The sequence below is a fragment of the Atta colombica genome, unplaced genomic scaffold (assembly GCF_001594045.1).
Source record: "Atta colombica isolate Treedump-2 unplaced genomic scaffold, Acol1.0 scaffold46, whole genome shotgun sequence".
Taxonomy (NCBI): Eukaryota; Metazoa; Arthropoda; class Insecta; order Hymenoptera; family Formicidae; genus Atta; species Atta colombica.
Window position 1 is genome coordinate 458,458 of NW_017259535.1, and position 26,188 is coordinate 484,645.

A 26,188-nucleotide genomic window follows, 5' to 3' on the forward strand; every position below is an offset into this window, starting at 1 on the left:
ATAATTACAAATACCAAATACTTTCCTCTCAGTATGTTTGCTGTAAATGTATCATAGTTGCGAAATACCTTAATAAAATTGAAACTGCAATTTTATCAGTCCTATTCGCATCGGCTTTAAATTGTCTCGCGAAACATTTAATATCCACGACAATTTTTCACAAGGGGTTACCAGATTATTGTGTTTCTCGCGTCTAGCGCTATTCTTCTTTTCCCATCAGCAACCGGTTCTGAGAAGAGATTGCGCACATGATCTGTGTCTCTGACGACAGCGCAACTGGAGACAGTGGAGACATTTCTCTATTTCAGAAAATATGAGAACGTATGCCTACTATATTGTTTTGTTCCCTCGTTTCTTATACGACGCGATATCTCTGCGACGGACGTGGATCTCTGTTGCCTCTTCGAACGCAACGTGAAATCTGCGTCACGCAACTATACACGCGAAGCAGTAAATTTTTTATTGGAGCAATATTTTGCAGCCGCTGCGCAATTTGCGCCGTCAAAAAATATCATAAAACTTAAGATCTATAAACTTCACGATAGTCAAAGGTAATCTTTTCGCGTTATGACACGAGAGTGGATCCTAAACTGAAGCGTTTAGCGAAACACGATGAAATCTGGAGATTGCAGTGTGGGAATTTTATCGTTCAAGTGTTTCTCACGTTTAAAATGTAACGTCAACGTATCGAGAAAAATACAATTTCATAACTGTTGATAAATGAGTTTTACGCTGAATGAATTGGCATCAATGTTATCGAGGAAATAATAAATGCGATGAGAAAGGAATCTAAATATTCGAACGAAATACATCGCTGGTCGTGGATTGCCTTTTACCGGATGGCAGCTGGCAAGGGCCAGATGTTGGTCGTTAATGGACTGTGCGGGTCTCAAAGTGGCACCAGACTCGATTCCCCTCTCGGCTGCCTAAAGTTCGTCTACGAGACAAAAGACCGACGGATCTCGCCGGAAATAAGAGAATGAGAAATTGTTCGAATGAAGAAAAAAATGCGCAGTACTTCATTCGTGATTCAACAATCGCTCATCAGTCTTCGAATTATCTCGTCGAGATGATCGTTCACGATAGTTTTGCGAGTGTCAAAATGTTAGTTAACTTCTGGATAAAATCATTGTTGCGAAAGGAGCAAAAATTTAGACGGAGAGTCAATATATGTAGCGTTTTCTGATTTTTAACAAGATATTTACATTGACGATTCCCTTTGTGGATACAAACAAAGCGATTATCTCTTCTCAGCTTCTTCCTTTCCACGACATTCTTTTGTGAATGCCCTCTCGCACAAGACACATAGTTGTGAAGCTTTCGCTCTTCTTTCCAGCGGCTACGCGCGTGAATGTGAATAAAGAATGACTATGTTTTAACATGACATATACATGACGCAATAATTCACAATTCGCTATGCTGTTTCCGTATAGTACGTCTACTTCTACTTTCGCTCTATATTCCAATCTTAATTATCAATCACAAAATATTAATCTACCTATAGAAAGAACCGTGCAATTTATCTGATATTTATTATATCCAATATCTGATCCCTCCGTTATGATGTAATCGAAAGGTAACGAAATATCTATAAAGTTCTACCAGTAATGAATCTCAAACTAAATAAACTTTCTTATTTATCCAAAAACCGTAATATTTTTATCGCTGCAATTTTATGCAATTTTATTCAAAAAGATTAGAAAACCTGGTAGATACCTACGTTTTTAGCGAGTGCGATCCGGAAAATGCGCAGCTGATATCAACACGATGAAAGATTTCACGAGAGATTCGTGGCCCAGGTGTTCAATGAAGATTATTATTATGTATAGTACATTCTAGGAATAAAAGAGCGAGGTGCACCGTGTAACACGGTCATGAGCTGTTGCAAGTTTCGAGCAAGCTTAGCAACGGGCGTTCACCATTTTCCAGCTTAGTGGTTTATAACTTGTTAGTTAATTTAAGATAAATCGAGCGTAATTTTCCAAAGCGATCAAAGCGAAGAGAGGACAAGTTTCATCAAAGTAGAATGCAATTTTTATAACGAAAAGATATACGAGGCACCTGCGAAAATTCTAGCAAATATATACTATAGGATCGTTTCGCCAAGAACACAGCAACGAACTAGCAGTTTCGCAAGTAACTTCCTCCTCTAACGACATTTTATTTTTTAATTTATGTGAGAATTCGTTGCAGTCGGTCATATATGTAGTTACCTTCGAACATATGGAATTACGGATAGTTTGTGGACGAAGCGGACATAAGTTTTATCCGTCGCGTATGGCAACGGCGGATACTCGAATGTATAACTTATATAACTTTGAGATAAGAGGCAATATACCTAGCCGCGCCGAAAAAAATCGATCGTAATTTTGGACTTTATCGTGAAAGAGGCTTGTCGACGGGCGGTTCCTGCTGATATCCTCGTGCCCTGCCTACAACTGGGTTGGTGTACCCACGGCTACACTATTTACTCCCTACGTGCGCGAAGTGCATCGATGCTTACACGCATGCTGGCGATCGATGCGTGGAGCCCGGGGAGAGGGGAGAGGGGAGAGGGGAGAGGGGTGACTGTGGTGGTGGTGAGGTCACGCCGGGTAGGCGAGGGGTCGGTCGGGGTGAAGGGACACAAATAAAACGAGACCTGCGGAGACAGCTGGTCGTTCTGCCCTCGGGACAAACAACGAACCCACATGACGCAAATGCGCACACACGAGCGGGAACGCACGTTTCACGCATACTGCAGGCAATAGGCACGCATACTGATGGCTCTCCGGATGGCCGGATGGCGGAGTACCGATATATCGAACCGGCTTGGGCGATTTTCCGAGCGCGCGGAACACGATGCCACGGTGCAGGTGGGTCGAAAGGTATCGATAACAGATATATTAACGTCGCCACAAGTCTCGCGAGGCATTCGGACGAGTATCGGACAAGCGTCAGTCTGTTGAAACGAAAATGTACACGCATGGTGCACATGAAACGGACGCGCGCCATCAAATTGATTGATACAAATGGGAGGACAAATTGCCACGTTGTGCATCTAACTCTAAAATCATTGATAAAATTATATTTCCGTTTACGTTTCAAAATATATAATTTAGTAACGAGATGGACATGGAGAAATAAAAGGGTTGGCAAACGGAGATGAATTTGCATTACGTTTCCACTCGAGCTTTTCTTATCGGTCGCCATGTTATCTCCTATCAAACGTGTTTCTAATATGTATATTATAGAAGCGCCGAAAATAAAGAAATATAAAAGCACATGTGTACACTCCAGAGAACTCGTTTCGAAATTAATTTGTTATTCATAAGACACAAACGAGTTGATAATATGTAAAACCGTTAGTGTCAATGAGCTATCAACAGGATTGGCAATGTCGTTGAACAGTAAAAAATAAATTACGAAGAAAATGTGCATCAACACACTGAAAAGAATTTACTAAATCTTAATACATACTTCTTTGAATAGTTATACTAATTGTAAATAAATGCTTGCGGTAAATAAATATTTCAACAGAAAACAAGATAAATCAAATTAATAGTTTTTGTACCAAATAAATATATGTTTACATTTATTTAAATTGTACTTAGAACTATTCATATAGATATTTATTAAATTTAGTTTTTTTTTTCATGAAAAAATTTTTTTCGGAAATTCAAAACAATTATCCTATTAACATTGAGATGTTTTGCGGAGCAAAAGAAATAATACTAGAAAGAGGCATAATTTGTAAAAAAGTCAAGAAAAAATTGTAACCAGAGAACGAGCATAAATATCATATTTCACGAATCACGCGACACAAATTCATCTATTTTTAATTGTATAAAATTAATTTGTATTAAATCCGTTATTTAAACCGCTCAGTAAGACGTACATAATTTATCTTTTTTAATTCCTTGACCGGCTTACCGCGATAATATAGTGATAATCGAATAATACACTTTTCCTCGTTAGAATTTTAGAGTTCTGAGTTAAGCCCTCAATTTCACTTCGTTTATCTCGAAAAGTTAAACGGCAACCAGTTAGCAAACATGCCAAGCTTCAATCTAGTCATTTGATGATTTCTATTTCGCTTTAAGAGCCTAAAATCAACGTCTTGAAAGAGGAAAATTGTCTGACAGCGTTTTGTATTTTCTTCTTCTTTTTGTCGTTTTAGCTTGCAAGGCGAGAAAAACACGCGAAACGAGGCCGATTGGCGCAGGATGAAGCATGCTTATTAGTGGAACGAGGCCAGACCAACGAGGCCGAAGGAACTTCTTTATCGCTCTTCCTTTAAAAACACAGCGCGCTGTTGTTAAAACACTTTGTCTGTTTTATTAAATATCGCGCGTAAACCTGCGTCAAAATCCCGTGATTTTGAAGTTATTCGACACTACCAAATAAAAAAGATAAAAACTACAAATTCCATATCTTTACTAGAATAACAATGACAAATCTTATTTCATGTTTTCTCTCGAAGACACACACACGCGCGCGCACAGAAAGCTTCCGTTTTCTTCTTAATTCATTCTGATAGCATTTATATGTCATTATTTTATATTACATATTTCCGGCAGGTTTATAACAAATGATAACATAAAATGATGCATTAAATTAAAGATGGGTACCAGAGTTCCGCCCGCATGGAACATCATGGTCAATTCGTCATAAACTCTTATTGACAAGGATTGTCCTGACAGTCTTAACTCGCAAGAATTCTTTTTAAATGTATCAGGAAGTCTAGAATTTTTTAGAACAGCTACTACTCTATTATTATAATTACATTGTAATTCTGAAAATGAAGTATTGTAAATGTAATGATAACTTAGTATGGAAAAAGTCCTTAAAAATTTGTTTATTAAGACTCGATTCCACCAATGTAAGATTAACTTTAATCTCGGTTTAACGATTGTTTATCTTTTTCTAATTCTTAGAATTAGAAGAAGATAAAGAGTGAATTGAATTGAGCCTAATCTGTTTTTACCAAATAGTTCAATTTTAGATCACTAGCTCTTCATCTTTTTTTTTGATTTCTAAAAATTAGAAAAAGATAAAGAATGACTCAAACCAAGATTAAAGTTAAACTTACATTGATAAAACACACAGACAAAAGACAGACAAAAATCAATTTGAATGTAATCAACTAAAATTCCAACAATCGCTTGATAAGATAAAAGATAAACAAAATTTTTCTTTTAAGATTTGATTAGAGTTTCGCGATATCTTTAACGACATTAATTACAGATAATTGAGGTGATACTACATCGCCGATCAAACATAAATATCTATGAAAATATTATATACATAGGTGCTCGAAACAATATCCACTGAATGATAAATGGTAAGTTTATAAAAGAATATACATACGACAAGTGCTCGTCATTAACGATTGAGTTAACGACCCAAAGTCCATCGCGAAAGTCGCAGTTATTTAAAAAAAGGAATTTGATCGGCGCGACATATAGCAGGCGAGATTGTTAATTTCAGTTTTGGTATTCTATCTGTAAGGTCAAATGTCGCGATGCGGTCTAAACTGCAACGCGAATGCATTCTCGCGGGACTTCCAGGCCACGACTTGATCGCCATCACGGTCTCGATTAATAGCGTCTGGTACATACAGCTTCATATCAGTCGCAGTGTTGCCACGTTATTGCGCTCGGTAATTCAACAGATGCTCAACTGAAGCGTCTGCCAAGGGCAGAAACGATCGCGGCCGTCGAACGAATACGTGGCAATTTGTTTCGGGAAGCGCAATTTCGACGTTGCACGGTACAGTAGACTGACTGTAGAGAATTCTCTCGGTTACCCAGCTTTCCCTCGTACAACTTCCAATTTCTGACGTGATCGATTCACAGCGCGGACCTGCGAAGTGCGAACTCGTGGGCGAATGAACTCTTTAGAGGCAGACGGCGTCAACTTGCGCGCGGAAACAGCATCGCATAAATAATCTAATGGTTTCTTTGTTACCACCGAATCAAACGTATATTTATTGCAAATCACGTCGCGGAGACGCAACGCAAGATGCACGCACGCACGCACGCACGCACGCACGCACGCACGCACGCACTCACACGCACACACGCACTCACACGCACACACACACATATTCGGTTGTCCGGAAAGTTCGATTTTGAAAGCCAATTTTGAAGGAAAACGCAGAAGATTTAAATTTTAGTATACATTTATTAAATTTAAATCTTTTGCGGCACGAACTTTCCGGACAACCCTATACATACAGTACAGGGTTTCGTAACCCTGGTTCTCAATGTAGGAACGCAACATGCGTGTATGTCTATCATCCGATCCTTCCTTTCTCCCAGCTTTTTTTTCCTCTCCGCAGTCACTTATCAGGCATCGCGACGCTTTCTCACGCTTTTTCGTCACGCTCGGTCGATCCCCGTTTAGCATATTCATTAATAAATCTCGATATAAAATATCTTACAATACGGTGTATTACATCATGAACGATGTTTAATCGAGTTATAATATATCACTTGAGTTTTGAACTGATAGCACAACTAATTCATTTAAACTCAAAAAGTGTTCACCCTCTCAAGTTCTTTATGAATTAATGTAATCTTTCGAGATGAACTCGGAAAGAATTAAAAAATATATATTTATATGTATAGATAAACATTTATTAAATAACATATATATACTTATTTGATACAAAAACTGTTAATTTGATTTAACTATCATTTTTTATTGAGTAATATTTATTTACTGCAAATAAATGTTTATTTAGAACTATTCAAAGAAATATGTATTAAGATTTAGTAAATTTTTTTTCAATGTGCTCCTTGTTTATTAAAGAATAATTTATTCTTATACAAAATTAAGAAATAAAAACTAGAAAAAAATATCAATGAATCTAAAAAAAAAGTTCACAAGTAATATAAAAATTTTGAGATTCTCAGAAATATTTTACAACAGAAATGGAACGAAACAATTAAGAATTCATTTAAGTCAGAAATAAAAAAAGAATTATTTTCGGAAGAAATCGAGAGAAATTCAAGTAACATGAACGTCATGTGACATTTATAGATAACGAAATGCTTGGCAAATTACGGCGCGTAATTATCATTGATTGCTACGAATTTTTCTTCTAAATTAACAACTGAAATTAAATCATAATAAAAAAAAAATCATCGCGACAATTATCGCAAAGTTTCATCAACTGCATATCTAAGAAATATTATTATGTTCAGTGAAATTTCGAGTGATTGTACCGAAGAAAGTTAACAGTGATTATTTTTGCAACGTAAATACACTGACATTTTCATCGATGATCATAGTTGTGACTTATCTTTCGGATTACATCGGAAAGCCTATAATATCGGTCGTAACTTCGTCTAACTGCACCTCTAAGCTCTGAATCGGCAGGCATGAATAGTACGACGCCATTAAACTTCGGGTAATAATAACATCTGAATGCAGTCGTCATCGCGATATGCAATCGAATTTAGTGTCAACGTTCCTTGCCCGCGAAGAAACGAAACGCATGAATAGAGAAGCGACGCGAATTACGTGGATTGAATAAAGAATCGAACGTGCAAATTTTCGCAAGTGTTGCGTCATTATAGTGAATGGACAGTGTTAGAGAATGAATGAAATATACAATAAAAGAATTATACGCACTGATTCACATCATAATGTATTTATTGCCGACGATAGAAAAGATTTATCCGCGTTAATTTTGCAATTTTGTTAGTCCGATTTATCCGTCGATGAACTTTGACATTGCATAATCAGTTTATATCGCAAATTATCGCGGATTGAAAGAACCTGCTATTTTCACATAATAGGAGATATACAAGCAGACTACATAATTATAAATTCGCAATCACTTTCAAACATATCGCAGAATGTACCAGCTTTACAAATAGCACGCCGCCAATAAATTGCATCAACATCGATCAGCCATATGACTCGTGATACCCTTTTGTACGGACAATCGATCAATAATCTCCATGTACAGACAATAATCGTAAAAGTTATCCGTCGTCGTATGCAAAGGCAATCTATTCCTTTATTAGAGCAGACAGGATATCGCTAATCGAACACATTTTTAAGGACGGCTGTATGCACCATTAAACTGTTGTAAGCACGAAATCGTACCGATATCAACGGTAGCTCATGATTAAATAGAAACACGGTATTATTAGATCCAAATGGGGCATTCTGTGATCGATAAATAACTCGTTCTTACATAACACACAGATACACGCGAGCGAGCAAAGTTGTATGTAACATAAATGGTTTAAACACGATGTCAGAATAGATAATCATTAACAGTGAGCGTCACTATACTTTTGTCAATTTTTATGGATACGGATATTCGACGTAGCAATCGTGTAAAATGTTACACAATGATCTTTTTCAGCAAAATACGTACGTTGATTTGTTCACTCCTTTTGCGCTCATTACAGACTAATGATCAGATTACTACGAGAAAAATCGCAAAGGAAAGTGATGACAAGTACTTGCAGTACTTTACAACGGAAATGAGTTTCCGTTCGTTCGCAGCTGTTGGATAAATTGATTCTCGGTTAATCTTAAGCGACGTACAAAATCGCGAAATAAATCTGCGCGAAGGAAGATTGTAAAGTGATTGAAGTTAATTCTTAGTATTACGATAATTTTCCGATCCTTCGCTACACACGATGAGTCATTCATGTCCCAGGTTAATTTTCATCATTTAATAAATAGAGAAAAATTATTAAGAGTGATTCTTATATATATATATATATACTTCACATCTTTAGAAAGCATTTATAAGGTTAAGTATTTTTTTTTAATTGTATAAATAAATGTGTTAACTGATTACTCGATGCTCTTCGATGCTAATTTTCTTAAAAACAAAAAGAAATATGAAAGACATGTGTACATAGAGATTTTCAAGAGATTGGATACCTATACTTGCTATTTTTAATAAATTATACATAAGATAAAATGATATCCATGCATCTCTTAAACAGGTCCTGAAAAATATGGCGGAAGTTGTTTAATTGGTGTGCAATCTCTTGAGAATCTCCAATGTATATTAAGAGAATGATTTATAAAGAACAATAATTTCTTTCGACGAACTTCGTGCATCTTTACGAGTCCGCCGTTCACGAGCGAGTCGTTACGTGTCACGATAATAGCTGGAGGCGTAACGGAGAGAGACGGTATAGCGTTATTTCCGCGAAGCCGGCTTTTTAGCGAGGAAAAGCGGAGCAGAAGCGCAAATATAATAAGGAGGCTTCGTGCTTCGCGTAGCCGACAGATCGCACACCTACGCGATCGCGAACAAACCGGTTCTCCTCCTATCCCTCCGCTTCCTATCCTTCCATCGGCTCTCCATAAACGATTATCGATTAACACTCATAATATTCGTCGAAGTTTAACGCGCAAAATTCACGCAGAGAGCAGAGAGAAAGCATTGCGTCTCTCTGTATTTTAACGATATATAAAGAACGGACGACCAACATGGTCCATCGTCCACCCCAGCGGCATTGCGCTTATAACATTCGGAGAGTTCGTGTCCATGGTGATTGCCTCTCATGGTCGCTGTAATCCCCCTTCCGAAAGAGAACATTGTTAGGGGCCCTTCGGATTATAAGCTCGATCCCGTCGAACGAGCCGCATCAACACACGCACAGTACGCTTTAATCATTCAGGGTTGCCTTCATCATTGTCCTAAACGTATTGTGGTCTTTTAGCATATAATTACGTGACAAACGGAAGAAATCTTTTAACTCTCATTATTCTTTCCTCATTTTTTTCGAAAATTATTTATATTCGATCGGTAAGATGCTCGATACTTGATACTTGTACACTGAACAAGCACGCAGCGTCGACGGTGTGAAATTGGAGAATTTCCTATTCACGGATTAAGATGGTCCTGTGTGTGGCGTGGGAAGACCCGGGAAAATTGCGTGCTGCGATAGAGGAAGGGAAGTTAGGCAGGTATGGGGAAAGGGAGGCAGCTAGAAACAGAAGGGAACGACTAGTTGTTGGACGCTCCGTTGAAGCGCGGAGTAGAGAGCCCGCCGACAAGCCAAGTCTAGAATCGAGGGTCTTTCACGATGAGAGAGCAGAACATAACGACCAGGGTGGCAAAGGGAGCGAGGACAAAGGGGATCGCGGGGGAGGAGTGCCCGAGGGGTTCAGGTCCGTTACGCGATGTAATAGCCTCGCGAAATCTCATTTCGGAAAAACATTTGTGAGGTCGGGACGGTTAAAAAATTGCGCGAGTCAGAGAATGTGAAGTAAATGAGATATATTCCGGAATAAGCAAACACGAATTGTAGTGCTGCAGAAAAAGAGAAAAAGAGAGAGAGAGGGAGGGGAGAGCAGAGGGCAGAGAAATAAAGGCGTTTTTTGTTGTTCAATGCAAGCCCTTTAAGAACATAAAAATAAGAGAAAAATATAAGAACAGAAATATGCAATTGAAAAATTCTTTAATTGTATATTTCTCAAAAGCCTCAGAAACCTCAGTAGTTGAGTTAGCTGAGATATTCTTCCCGACAAGTTGAGAGGTCCCAGGTTAGATTCGAACCCTGGCTGAAGTAATATTTTTCGCAATAAGTTTCTTTCTACTTTTTAAGGATTTTATTTAGAGGGGGTTATTAAACGTTTCATGATTGTGTTGAAAATTCGACAATTATTAGCGCGCAATCACATTTGGAACAAAAAAATTGATTAAATATATTCATAACTAATCTAACTTTTATCGTTCGGCGTTCTTCATTTTATTCGATTTATTCGTTCTTCTTATAATGTATATTTCTGTTCTTATATTTTATACAGTTTTATTATTCAGTTCCTATGACTAGTAACATGACCTTCCTCTGAAATTTTTCTACTCGGAAAAATAATACAACGACAAAGAAATCAAACTATAATACAAATAAAATAGTATATGTAAAGCTGGTATATCTATCATTTCGCATGAAAACATTATTAAGAATTTTGAGTGTATTTTCAAGTTTATAGTAGTTTTATAATTTTAGATTAGATTATACATAATTTTAGATTAGATTATATATAATTTTAGATTAAAAACAAATAGTTCTGTGAAATAAAATTAAATTATGTACAATATACTGTGAAAAAATTATATACAATACAAAAAGATAAATATAATAGGCTAATGAGAGTCAGCAATAATAAACGGCGCAATTATTCAGTGAACAATCAATATTCAAATATTGGATTGATGTCTTCTTTATTTTGAACGTTTCAACTATCTTTGGAATCCTTCTCAGCAAGATTGATACAAATATAATTAGCTCACATGTCCATAATGCCTAAGTCACTCGCAAATTGACAAACATGCAGCATTGTTTTAATCTGACATTTTTTTTAAAACAAATCTTATTAAAGTGATGAAGTAAACAATTCAAATGACTTATCATCACGAAACATGAAGCATTGCACTGAAGCTTTGTTGAATATATTAAAAAGTAAAATTGTTAAAATCAAATATAAAGATCATTTTTAGAACACGACCGTGTACGACGTGTCAGATATGAACTATTATCGAAGTAAGAGGTCACACAGTAAACATTAAGACAAATTTGCATGTGACAAACAAAACACGTGTATATAGTTGTTAATTCAAACCGATAAAAACCGCAATAAATTATTGTATAAGAATTAAAAACTGTCAAAATTATTAAAATTGTAAAATAAACAATTACATAATAAAAAGAAAAAAAAAAGAAAAAATTCATATGTAAAACATATCTCGTTAAAATTGTTCCATTTTCGTCAACCAATAAAACTTTGTCAAAATAAATTAATAAACTATAAATCTAAAAAAGTTTCTAACATCAGTCAGGAGAAATTTTCAAGCATCGCTGCATAGATATGATGCAGTCCTTCTGAACATAAATTAAGCATTCCTTTGCATGTGTATGAATGCCATTTCCGAAATCAATCTTTTGTTCAAAAATTTCTTCTTGTCTAAAATTTGGACGTTCTCCTAATCGAAGTCATGTGAAAATTCAATAAATTATATAAAAGTGAAAAGATAAGAGAAAAAATATGAGAAACGGATAAGTGAGAAAAACAAAGAGACAGAAAGAGAGAGAGAGAGAGAGAGAGAGAGAGAGAATAAATTTTTACGTAACTTGTGTCACGACGGAAATGCATACAGATTTCTCCGGTAAAAGCAGCGCGAAACATTACTCGTCTACAAATGTTTTTTTCGCGACGCGACGTTGACCTCCTTCAGAGCGTTGCTCCGACAGCGACAAACGTCGCGCGTGTAAAACAATCGACGGACGCGGGAAAAGAGAATGGAGTCAACCAAATCGCGTTCTACGGTGAAGGCGATGAAGGCATCGGGCGGTGAGAAGACGGGCTTTTATCTACGTACAACTTAAAGCCCGCGAACGTGCGCATTGAACACGCTTGCTCACACATTGGATTATGTATTATACGTATGCTTCATCAACGCTCCGCGGATATAATTATAGAGAATATTAAATAAAATACGGGATATGTATAGCTCAGGGGATAATTTCAGTTTTCAATCGCGTAAGCGTTTCATCTCGATAAGGATCATATACGTAAGCGGGGACCTTTATGTTTAACAAATTCTTTTGACGTCATGGTTTAAAACGGCCGATGCGTAGGTATCGATGTAGGTATCAGCGACCCTTGATAAAATACGTAGGGTGTTTTTTTAGCGAAATGACACAGTGAATCATTTTTCTCTTGTTATTTATTTGCTTTGTTAAGTATCAAAAGAAAGCAATTTTTATAACCCAATTCTTTGAATTAAATAGCATTATGTTACTTTTAACTTTCCCAAGTGTATCAAAATATAAATCAATTCATTTCTGTGATTAGTTTCAAAGTAAATATTGACGTATGCACTTACAATTAGTAAATGATAAACTATAAATTTGAGTCCAATTTAATACTTTTTAGTTTACTTTTAATTTGTTTAACTTTATTGTTAGCTATAGCTTTGCTGAATCAGTGAACTATCTAATTTATTTTTTTTTCTGTAATAAAAAACAGTGTATATCGTTAATTTGACTAAAACAATGAAGTTAAACAATTATACGACGACGAGTTCAACATTTATAACTAAGAAAATATGGTTCAACCAAGAAATTATGTCTGTAAGCAATTATCAACATGCTAATTTGGCTAATTCTTTGCTACAATGGAAATTGCTAACGTAACAAGTTTTCTTCATTATCATAGTAAAAGTACACGTCATCTTAGCCAACATGTCTTGTTAAAAATTTTGATGGAACTGATGTTTCATAGAAAGTTATCTTTACTGTAATACAAATATAATTATCTATAATCGCTAATTTTTATTCAGCTATACAACTTTGCTATTTTAATATAGAAATCTGACTGTCCGTTACTATGGCTGTAAATTTGCTGAATCAGTGAAGTTTTTAGTTGCTTCAACAAGTCCTTTTTTCCGTGCTGAAAAGCACGGAAAAAAGTAATGTAACAATCGATTATTCAGAGATCTTTCTTTCATGAAAGACCCTCCTATCTTCCCTCGGAAGGGAATGAGGGATTTTCTATGAAATTCAGGATCTCCCCATTTCTCACACACGCCATGACCAACGGGAGCATCGGCTGGAAGGAAATTACGGAATTGACTCGCGCGCGAATCAAAGCGGAGCACATTTGAATACGCGGGTGGCTCTTACTGGCGTTACTAGATCGTCCTGCCCCGTTCCATTAACCGGAGAAATTCTCTCGGTGGCAGCGGCAGTGACCAACTTTCGTCGACCGGGGATTGAAACCCCGAGAGAGATATCTTCCACTCGCTTCTCGATCTCTCCTCAAGCAGAGGTGAAGAGAAATGCGATACGATGCGACTTCGCGAGCTGCAAAATCGAAGAATTCGCTCGCGCGTTTCGTGACTCCGGCGCGGATCAGCCGCGCCGGTGTTGCCGAATTTTCTCTCCTGACAAGAAAAAAATGGCTGCTTCTCGCGTATATGTATGTGTGGTCCGCATAAAAGTGTGTGCTGTTACAGAGAAGGGGAGCATACGCGCCGGGAGAGATAGAATGAGAGAACGAGGGGGATATGGGGAGAGGAAGAGGGGGATCGCATGAAAGCCATTCGAACAGGGTAGGGTAGGGAAGAGACAGAAGAGACAGGGGAGATTACCAATAGCGTAAGACTGAGATATAATTTTCAGTTGTTTAAGTTGTTGTTGCTTAGAAGATGATAGATGTTAGAAGACATCGTCGTTGTTAATCAGACAAGTTTCACGAGCTTAGCGAATAACGCGGCGAGACGCCTTCGATTCAACATTGCACGGAAAAAAAATTAAACTGGGTGGTACAGCAAACCTGTAACTTACTACTCAAATTCAACATCTATAACTAAGAAGATTTGATGATGATGAAAGTTTAACAAATCGCTAATGTTATTCAATTTTGCTACTTTAACATAGAAAATTGACTATCTGTATATTACGATTGTAGATTTGAATCAATGAAGTTCTCAGCTGTTTTTTTTTCCGTGTGAGAGAGAAAGTAGCTACACTGAAAAAAAAATATAGTCAATTTTAATAAATATTTAATTGAATACTGCCAACTAAATATTTATTAAATATAAAGATATATTTATTTGATATAAGAAATGTTAATTTAATTTAATAATCAACTTTTTTTACTAAACAAATATTCATTTGTAAGTAAATGTTTTAGTAAATTTAGTTGGCAGTATTGAACTAAATATTTATTAAAATTGACTATATTTTTTTCTCAATGTAACTATACTGAAAAATTTTTTATAAATATTTGTTTAAATATACGTTCTCAGTAAATGTAAAGATATATTTATTTGAAGCGAATTATTAATTCCATTTAATTATTATTTTTCTTATTGAGTAAATATTTACTTATTCATACTTATAATTCAAAGAAAGAAATATGTAAAATTTAGTAAATTTAGTAAATTTAGTAAATTTTGTTCAGAGTATGAATCTTTACCACAGCTTTATGGAAATATTTATATCCAAAGAATGTCGGCAACTCACGTCGATATCAAGGAAAATTTATCTATCGAGCAAAACTGTATGAAGCTGTAATGAAAAATCGATCGTAGATCGATCTCATAGAAATAGAGTATCGTGTAAGTAATAAAGCAAGATTTCAGTATCAATGTATTATCGTGCACGTGTTACTTCAACCCGAACGAGCGATCTTTCACGGTCTGTCATTAAAATTCGACGTAAGCGACTTTCGCCGGCAGATGCGCGATAATATCGCAGCGAGTCTCAAGTGAAGAACTCCAGGACATCGCATCGCATCGTTCTCCCAGTCTCGCTTTTTGCGAATACATTCACAAAAGGAACCACCGCACGGCACCGGGCCGGATCGGAATATCTCGACAGATATTCTCGAGGGCCTCCCCTTGCGATTACGCCAATGAGTCGACCCAGCGAGGCAGCACGGACGGACGGACAGTCGGCTGCGCTGTTGCCAAGCGGAAACCACAAACCGGCGGCATTTTCTTCTTCCACGAAGACATGGACAGACAACGCGTTCCGCTCGCCTACCGTGTTACCTCGTGCAGCTCGTAGTGCCTCGTACACGTAGGAGGAGGCACCCGGCGGAAGGGGGTTGGTACGGGGGTTGGCAACGCCAACCAAGGATCGAAATACAATCGGCCAGAAGATATGAATAATGAGACGGACTACGAAGGATCGCCGACGCGCAATAAGACCACTCCGCTCGCGCTGCTGCGAAGAGCAACGAGCCAGACACGCAAATAGGAGTGCATAATCTAAAGCAAAATATAGAGTTTGCGAGAGAGGCTTTTTCATTGTTTTCGTTATTTCTCGAAAACGTTATCGGTCGCCTTCGCCAATGTATAACCATCAACGATCCATTTATGACACCTGAATTAATAGCCCGGTAATCCTACAGATAAATAACAGATGAAAAAAATACGCTTATATTTATATACGTAATTTCGTTATCAGGACAAACGGTAAGCGATAATAATGATTATTATTATCAATGATAATTGTACATTGCTTCTATCCACTTGTTAACGCTCTTTTAATTCTATATATATAATACAATGAACGCAACATTTTTAACTTCGATGCGTCACAAACAGATTTACAAAACTCCCAATTACACTCCTTATCACAATTTAATATAAACAAGTCTTCATTTTCAACTGCTATTTCCAAGTATTTACTTCATTGTATTTTCGAGTACAATGTACAGTTTCTAGATTGGAGCGCTTTTAAACGCTTACGTCTCATCTCTCGCGTTAAATAGAAAATTATAAACTGTTTATATTACTGCGCAACAAAGGAAATTTCGATCACGTGGCAAAAACATGAGCGCGCAAGTCTTGCATATGGCATTCGAATTAGTTAAAACAATTATGTCACGCGCTAAAATTAAATCGACCGTTTCGTCAACAGCTGAATAATAAATGTGTAAATTTAACTGATCGTAGATATATAGAGATACGAATCAGTTGAATGGACTGCATTAAAAAAAGATGATTCATTAGACCTCTTGCAACTTGCAACATATACCGTAATGAGAAAAAAGAGTTTGGTACGCTGAAAAAAATCTTAATCTTTGAATAGTACTAAATCTCAATAAATAATTAATAGCTTTTATATCAATTGAATATATATATTTACATTTAATATTATTTTAGAATTATTCAAAAAAATATTTATTAAAGTGTGTATTTAGTATTTTTTTTATTTGTGACTCTATATAATTACATAGTAAAATAATTATGGTTAATAGAAACTTTATTTTAAAAATTATCACTATATGTATTAATATAATCATATATATGTGCAATGTTCTCAAAATTTTGGTATAAATTATAACAATTTCAAATATTAATACAATAAAATATCAAGATATAAATAGTAAGTAAAATAAATATTTTTATTCAGTAAATGCAATCGCGAAGAATATAACTATTTCTAAATTTACTTACTATATAGTAATAATAACTAAAAAAATATATAATAAAAACCAATGATTTTTAGTGAAGCTGTGACTATTATTAATAGCATAATTGATTATATTTGTAACAAATAGATGATTGATTGAAGCAACTATAAATATATGTCACAAAAAATGACTATAAATTTTAGTTAAATTATGAAAATTGTAACATTTTTTTTCTCTCAGTGCGTTTTCAGAGAATTCGAAAGCGTAGTATAGAATAAAAAACAACAAATTACGTGCGATCGAATTAGGTTTAACAATTGTTTCAGTAAACACCCGCTTGCACATTTCCGTGTTGCCTACGTTGAAACTAACGCACGCGAAACACGTAGAATTTTGTAGGAAGTGATTAGAATTTCAGCTGCGTAAAACCATTACCAGACTTCCTCGTACACCCGTTTTCTACGGGCGAATGAGGTCATATATTACAAGGGACACGCTATAGATACCATATTCATAATTAATTATTTCTCCGATATTGAATACGTTGCGAAAAATATATCAAATTCGCGTGAATTTCCATAGTTGTTCAAAAGAGTGACAAATTATAGAGAAGTACAAAGCAGATGTGTGATTAAATTTACAAATGCAAAACAGCTACTATTCTATACAATTGTAAGAAAAATAAATAAACGTTAAACTTCTGCTACAATAATAAATGTACAACATAATATGAAGATAAAAGTTGAAAAAGAAAAAGCATAAGATGCAATTTTAATAAATGTTTGCGATGTCACGTAACCGTTATATTTGTTATACACGTGCAACAATATCGTCGAATCTCACTTATATATTAATAACAATACATAATAAAGTAGAACAGTCAAGAATGATATAGGATACATTGACAACACAATTGATTCTCAAATTTATCTTTCGCGAATCTCTCGTGTTTCCCACATTGAAAAAAAATATAGTCAATTTTAATAAATATTTGTTCAGAAAAAAAAGATTGTTAAATCAAATTAACATTTTTTGTATCAAATAAATATATCTTTATATATAATAAATATTTAGTTGGCAGAATTCAACTAAATATTTATTAAAATTGACCATATTTTTTTTCAGTGCAGCGATTCCTCGCGATCTCATGCTCCGTTTATTTTATATAATCATAAGTTCACTTCTTTTTGCGTATTACGAAACATGTATAATTTGACATCAGGCTTTCGCCAGAAAAAGAGAGTCACGGTGAAAAAGCTTCGGAAACCACCGAGGTAGGCATCAGCCGGAGTGAAATAACGTGGCGCAGCGGGATATGATGCGCAACGGTAATATAAAACAACGACGAACGCGAGAGTGCGCGGAAAACAATACGAAATTGCGCAAAAATGAGCGGTGGAATAGAAACCGAAATTACACCCGACCATTCTTTCTGATTTATCTGCGAAGCGACGCGACAGTTAAACGTATCCTGCGGATAGACGTATAATAGCGTCGCTTCTCGTGATTTATGTCGAGGTTTATGAAAATATTAGCGAAATTAGCACCACGCGTTTTCATAAATTCCGGCAATAAAACTGCGACTTGCTTCGCAAAGTCATAGGTGTTCGGTATTGGACAGACACGTAGAAAGATATATTATAATGCCCAACCCACGAATAGTAACACGGAAACATATCGGGCACATATTCGGGTGTGTGTTCCTGAATCGGTTGCTTTCATCACAGTCACATAAATTTGTGACTGTGTTGTAGACTATCCAATCAGAAAGTTCCTTCCACCCTTCCGTTACGATTCGATTGCGTGAGTTAAACACGTAAACAAACGTTTTCTCTGTTTCTCTCTGTTCTCTTGCGGACAATATGGCAGGAAGTTTCGCAAAAATGACGTTCCCGGAGACAATGGAGACTCGACTTTTTCCGGCAGATGCGTGTCGCATGGATAATTAGCGTCGGTGTAATTTCATTGAGTTTAGATCATCGATCGATATGTCTTTTGTGTCATCGAAGCAACAGTTTTCTGAAAGACATGGAATAATGTGATATATCAATCAATATTAACATGGAAATATCACATGGAAAAATTGAATTGTTTAAGAAAAGGACGGTTTTGCTAAAGTGTTGTCTAAAAATGTAGCCAGATACAGAGAGATCTGAAAATAACTTTGTTGGACCATTAAAATAATTACGCAAGACGCTCAAATTGATTGCTAGAATGTTAAAATTTGCTGCAGCATTGCTCATGCCTCGGATTACTATATAATTATTGAGGATTCGTAGCCTATTCTTATATGAAAACAGTCTTAACAATCTTAAGTGCCTTAAGATATTAATACAGCACTATAATTGGTTATAACATCTTAAGACTTATTTAAAACGGTCTTAAATATAATATGAGAATTGACTATGAATACTGGCCTTAGAAGACAACAAAATTATTTTCAGATCTATATCTAACTAAATTTTAGATTTCAACAAAATCTTTCTTTTTTTATGATTTAAAAAAATTATGTGTGCTGCTGTGCGGAACTAATTATGCGTACGAAAGCATTAATCTTTAAAACGTAAGGATCTATTTTTAAAGTCGTACTTGAATAAGGTTCATTATAATTCATTATTTCATTATATTTCTTATTTAAAAATGACACTCTTTTAGCGCCACTATTGCTCGTTTCTATCAATGTAGATTAATTTTAATCTCGGTTCAATTCTTAGAATTAGAAAAAAATAAAGAGTTAGTCGAACTAACAATAAGATTAAAATTAAACTACATTAGTATTGAAATAGAAAAGAGCAATAGTGGATATAAAGATTAATGAATGTTGCGATGCAAAAACAACAGTTTCCATATATTTCTGATACGCGTTCGTCGCAAATAATAATCAAATTTATGGCAATTCTAAGAAAGAAAAAAGAAAGAAGGCTACACGGTGAATTTCATATTGTCGTGTCGTCCTCTCGTATCTCTCATGCGCCGCTGAAATTTCCTTCGGAGATTAAATCATCTTGTACAAAATTGCACGCCGCAAGACTGGCGATACAAGACATTTAATAAAATGAACGCACGATACTGGAACGCTATCATCTAGCAAGCAGAGATAGGCTGCAAAACCGCTAACACAGCTCACGATTACAATTACAGTTACGTGAGCTGGATTTACGTTTCACATCTTGAATTTTCGTGAAGGATTTCTTCATGCTCGTGCAGATTTGTTTATACATTCTTAAAATATACGATATTGCAAAATTTAATGTTCAAAGTAAAGTTTTACAATTAAATATTATTATAATTCGTAAGGATAGCTGAATAAAGAAAAGATTAGCGGATAGACATTACAGATAAATCCAGATTATTACGAATCGTCAAATCTGATCGAGTCTGATCTTTTCAATTTTTTTTTTGTTATATGGACCACGCACGTCGAAATTATTCCCTTCTGACGTGAAAAAGACGTAGGAATCTCGATGCGGCGCAACTCTTCGATGAGTTTTCGACAAATCCGTGATGAATGAAAAAAAAGAACATGATGGAGGCCGATTCCTCCCGCTGATGACCTCGAAGCCAATCGGCAATTTTATGATAGTGTGGTCTCTCGTGTTCGCATTTGTGAGAACGAGAGAGGAAGAGAGAGAGGAGAGAGAAGGCGTAGTTGCCAGGTCTCTCACCAAGCTGTAGACCATCCAAATAACGTTCCTCCAGAGTCCCTCCGGACCTCTCTCTTCTCTCTTGTGGGCTTTAAGGCGACGCGAGCGCGATATGGACATATCCCTTTAAAGCGCCAGCCAGCGACGCAGCAGTGGTGCTCACGATCGATAGCTCGCGAATTGCGTCGAATCTACAAATAGAAATCCACGTTCGCGTGTTTACTATATCCAACTATCGTCGATGCGTAATCTACGTAGACAATGCGTAATCTACGCAGACATCACGCATAATAACTGCACTTTCTCTGCTTTTCTCTTGTTTCTAGAAAACAGAGTTCTCAATCAAACAAATTATGCTCGATTTCACACGAGGTTTCGAATCCAATGGTGCATCTATATATACGCTTATCGAACAGAATGAGTCTCTTTCTCTATCTCTCTCTCTTTGAGTATTTTAAGCATATTCTGTAATTGCGTAAGCGTAATTATAAGTGGTTTTTATACAGTTGTAAGAATTGACCCATCACCGTCAAATTTAACGAGAATATTCAAGATTGATCAATTCTTACAATTATATAATCATTTAGAATAGAGTTTATGGAGTAGTTTATGAGGGTTTTTTTGCAAATTTTCTCTGTGAAATTGCCTTTAGCCAATTTTCATTGCTCCTGTTCTTGTCGATATTATTAATTATATATTACACAGGTTGTGGGTTGATTTCCAAGTATTACACCTACACACAAAAAATACCAATCTATTGTGTATTAAGAAAAATGATTACTCAATTTACTTTCTTTCTTGTAAGTAACAGTTGTCTTTAAGATAATTTTCTTGATAATGAATAATCTAAATGTATATTTGTTACAAGCTTTTAGAAAACCTCATTACTGTGTACCTAAATTAATTAATTTTATTTTGAAGAATATTATAAAACTGATCGAAGAAACAACTTTATATATTATAATAAGAGTAAATCGATTTTGTTTAAATTAAATAATTTTGATTAAAATATATGAAACTAACTTATCAGAATTTAGAATATATTTTGAGTAATTTAATTATGTGTGATGAATATATGATAGATTTGTAAATGTATGAAATACTTGAAACAAATAATCATTACTTGTGTATAGTATTTTTTCATGTGTATAGTTACAACGGATTTCAAGAAAAAAAATTAATAGATTATAGACTAGTTTTCTACAGCACAATTGGCAAAATGTCATCGCATGCGCATCGACATGCAATCAACATTCACCAATTTCGAGCATCGCAATCGATCTGGACAGATTACAAGTCTGGAGGTAACAGGAGATATTACGTGGAAAAGAAGTATAAGAAGAAACTCCGTCGATCCATCCGATGGAGTCAAGCCAGGTATATACGCATACTCCTCGGTTCCGATCAGGTGTGTCGGCTAAAACCTGTTGGCTCACCTTCCTCCTTTCCTTTGTGAACGAGACAGGTGGTTATAGGGCTCAGCAGCTTTCGAGGAGACTGCTCCGACGAGGAGAGAAATGAAAATACAGACAGGATGTATAGAGCGGGGGTGATTGAAGGAAAATCTCGCCGGCGGGGGATCCAATTTTTCCGGTCCGAATGCCGCAGCTACTCGTAAATCCGAGATCGAGATGTAGTGCGGGGTAAGGGAGGAAGGGAGAAGGTTTTATGAGCAGGGGAACGATGCACGGCGAACAAAGACTTGGTGAACGCGCGTAACGGAGCGCATTTGAGATGCGCGGATTTGCGAAACGCGGAATAAGCGGCCCCATTATCGCGAGCAGGCACGGATGAGTCACGGCTTCATAACCGAGTCTTCGAGTCTTAAGCTCTACTTTTGCAGTTAGACTCGGTTGCCCTTTCTTCATGATTTCCCGGGGGTTATCGTCACGGCCGCGAAAAGAAAGACGGCGGCAACTCCAAGTGAATCAGTCGAGCAGAGTTTCGACCTTTTGCCTCTCTTCAAGGAAATCATTCGATTAATCATCTCAAAATAAATCAAAAAGACAATAGATAGATATCGTCGAATGATTTATTGAACGCTCTAGAAAATTTTCTCCTTTCTATGTAATTTAATTTTATCTTGTTTCAACTAACTTTTCAGCTCTTTCTAAGAATTGGAAAAAGATGAAGAGCAAGTTGAATCGAGATTAAAGTTAATTTACATTGGTAATAAAAAACGGGCATTAAGCGCTAGACAAAAAAAAACAATTGATAAAACAACAATAATTACAAAAAATATAAAAAAATTCACAGAAAGAAAAGAAAATAATAATGATAGTAGTAACTGCAAAGAACAGCATAACAAAAAAATGATAAAAGACACACATTTACAAGTAATGAAAAATTGAAATATTACATAAAAAATATAAAATAATAATAATACATGTTAGGGACACAAACGTAAAAAGAAAGAGAGAAAAGAGAAAAACTAATTAAATCTAAAAGTCTTTATTTCTGCGCCTTTATCAAAACGTATGTAAAATATATAATTATAGACAGATACTTTATCAAATATGCTTTAGGTTGGGATCTCTTTCAAATGGTTGTTTCAAACGCGCACGTATATCGGAAAGTACCTACAGGCAGCAGTCACGCAACAAAAGAAGAAGAGAACAAGAAAATTACGAATCAATTTATGAATTATAGAGAGTTAGCAGAATCCTGACAGTGTTCTCGGTAAAAGCATAACGAGTGCGTGTTTTTTTGAAAGAATATAAAGGGCAAAACAGGTAGAATGTCGAATTCCCTATAACCGGCCAGACCTGGGGATACGTTTCGCGCTCTCGCGATTACGTGAGAGTCAGAGTCCCAGCTGTGCGATTCGACTGGCAACGAGATCGCAGAAACGAGAACGATTACGTCTATTTTCGCGTAACACGCACACGGGATTTCCTACGGCTACGCGGTCGCGAAAAATATTGCACCGGATGCACGCATGCGCATATCGCGTTAGCTGTTCGCGAATTGCGAATCGCGCGACGCCAACGACGGTAAGATTCTAGGAGTGCACTGACCTCTTGGCCGCTATGCGAAAGGCGGCTGTGTATAAGGAAAGTGATTGTTGCGAATACGTGCGTCCGATTGTAATACTCCCGTCGCATTATTGTTTCCCCCTTGCCTTGAAGCCGCGATATCGGCTTCCTGTTCGATATTAGTGTATTCAGCTGTCTTTTATGAAAATGCCTTCAGGTCGTTCTCCGACTGCAGTTGTGCTGAACCTAATGAGCACATTAGTGCTCATCATTATGAAAATTTTTATGGAAATTTATTTCACTTTTATATAGTATAAGATATTCCATAAGTGTTAATGTGTTTAAAAAGTGTTAAGGCGTAGAAATAAAGACTTTTAGATTTAATTAATTTTTTCTCTTCTCTTTCTTTCTTTTTACCATTTGTGCCCCTAACATGTATTATTATTATTTTATATTTTTTATGTATTATTTCAATTTTCCATTACTTATAAATGTGTTGTATACAAGTTTTTTTATAAAATGCCTCCCGCTATGGTTGCCAGTTGAAAAAATAGTGACTTTACTTACTGTGTTACTTAATTTGTTTAATGATTTCTTAAAAATGAATACCGACAGCCATTCAGACAAATTTCATATTATTCCTTATGATATCAAGTTTTTTTATATTTCATTGTTTCAAAAAATTGTTAAAAAAAACTTTTTTACAGTGAATAAAAAGGCCACTTTCGAATAAGCTTTAGATAGGGATCCTATGTATATATGTATACATATTATGTGTGTGTGTGTGTGTGTATATATTTTTTTTAAATGCTTGAACTTTGAAGTGGAATATTTCGACTTTTAATCCCGCTCCGGGTATTGAGTTTTAAAGCATATATAATATATATGTTCAGGACGTTAGAACAAGCTTATTCTAAATTCCAGAAAAATCTAAATGGATTTTTTCGGAGAACGTTCTCCAGCGAGTCGTCGGGGAACGAGGACTTTGTTTCCCTTTTTTCTTCTCTTTTTATTTCGTGGAAGTCGACGATAACGCGGATGTGCGTGCACAGGCGCGCGGAATGATTACATCCCTTTCCTTTAGTGATCCAATCTTGCGTGTGCATCGTGACACATATATATATATAGTATGATCTTATTTATTTGCGGCAAGCACGAAAAAAATATCACAAAAATGTGCACTTTGATTTAATTCCCAATTTTTTTTTTACTTAATAAATATCTGTTTCTTATAAGTAAATGTTTACTTAGATTATCCAAAGAAATATGTATTAAGGTTACTTAAACTTTTCTTCAGTGTACGCTGAGAAAAATATACTAAATTTCGATAAATATTTATTTGAATAGTACCCTCTATACATATTTACTTAGTTAACAAATTCAAATAATCAAGCATGTTTCAGCAAAATCATGCAAATCTGTAATTGCTTATTATGCTGGCAACTTGCCGTATATTTGTCTTCAACGATTTCGAATATATACTGACATTGCAGTAACGCACAGACAATAATATACAATACATATGTATTGCTAGTAGTTTAATGTCAAGATAGCAGCATCAAAGTTACCTCGCTTTATCAGCAATATGATAGAATTATGTAATCCTACAGATTATTACAAGGTTGCCACAAATTCCTTATCCTACAATTCTATAATTTTTTGCTTGATTTTCAGATAAAATTTCATCCTTCCAATTTTCCTTGATATTTTCAATATTTAAAAATTTTTTGTAGTTTCGTTTTTTGTAGTTCTTGATTTGAAAATCGTCAAATATTTTGTTGAGAGAGCAATTGAACTTAACAATGAAAATTATCATTAATGTTGCTGATATTACTTGCATTTAATTAAATTAAATTGATAGTATTCCAAAATTACGTATGTGTGACGTACTCATATTTACTTTTTTAAAAGCCAAGAATTTTTATTTTCCAGAAAATTTTGCAAAACTTCCTGACTTTTCCCTGATTTCCCATTATCAATTTCCTCGACACTTCCATGCTTTTCAGTTTTGTGGCAATTCTGTATAAAACATTATTATATGACAATATGCTGCTGCACAGCATGAATTTTAATGACCAAGACTTTTAAATTATCGATAAGTTGCTGCAATGGTAAATTACTTAAAGTTCTTATATCATGAAGGCATCAACTTGCCAACAAATGCGGACTTGTTACTACACAATTCGAATAGCAACACATATTTGTTTGCGAGCAACATGCCAATAAGACAAACATGTTGCTCTATCTAGGAATTTTTAATTTATAAAAAAATAGTTAAATCAAATTGATGATTCTTATATGTTGTCAGATAAATATATCTTTATATTTAGTAAATACTTAGTTAATATTCAAATATAAATGATGTATTAAAATTTTTAATATATATTTTATTAGCGTAAATTTTCTTGTACAATGTGTAGATATGTATTATTAATTAATATCTGCCAATAATTAATTAAATGCAATAATTAATAGTTTTTACATAAACAATATCGATTTGAAAAAAAGTTAAAATATTCCTTGTCGAATTAGTAGTACAATAGTAATCATAAAAAAGTCTCTATGTAGCCGCGGTTAGCTGAAAAAAAATAAATCAGCAACTTTCGGAATCGCCGTTTGAGGGCAGCAGGTATCGCGTGGCAACTCCGAGAAGGATAATCCGAAAAGGCG

General features: G+C 35.4%; 1 protein-coding gene across 2 annotated transcripts in view; it reads right to left on the reverse strand.

Moving 5' to 3' along the window:
• The window catches only part of LOC108691391 (inositol-pentakisphosphate 2-kinase), a 104,299-nt gene that overhangs the window by 77,741 nt on the left and 370 nt on the right, over window positions 1–26,188 (reverse strand). The gene's annotated exons all lie outside the window — the stretch shown is intronic.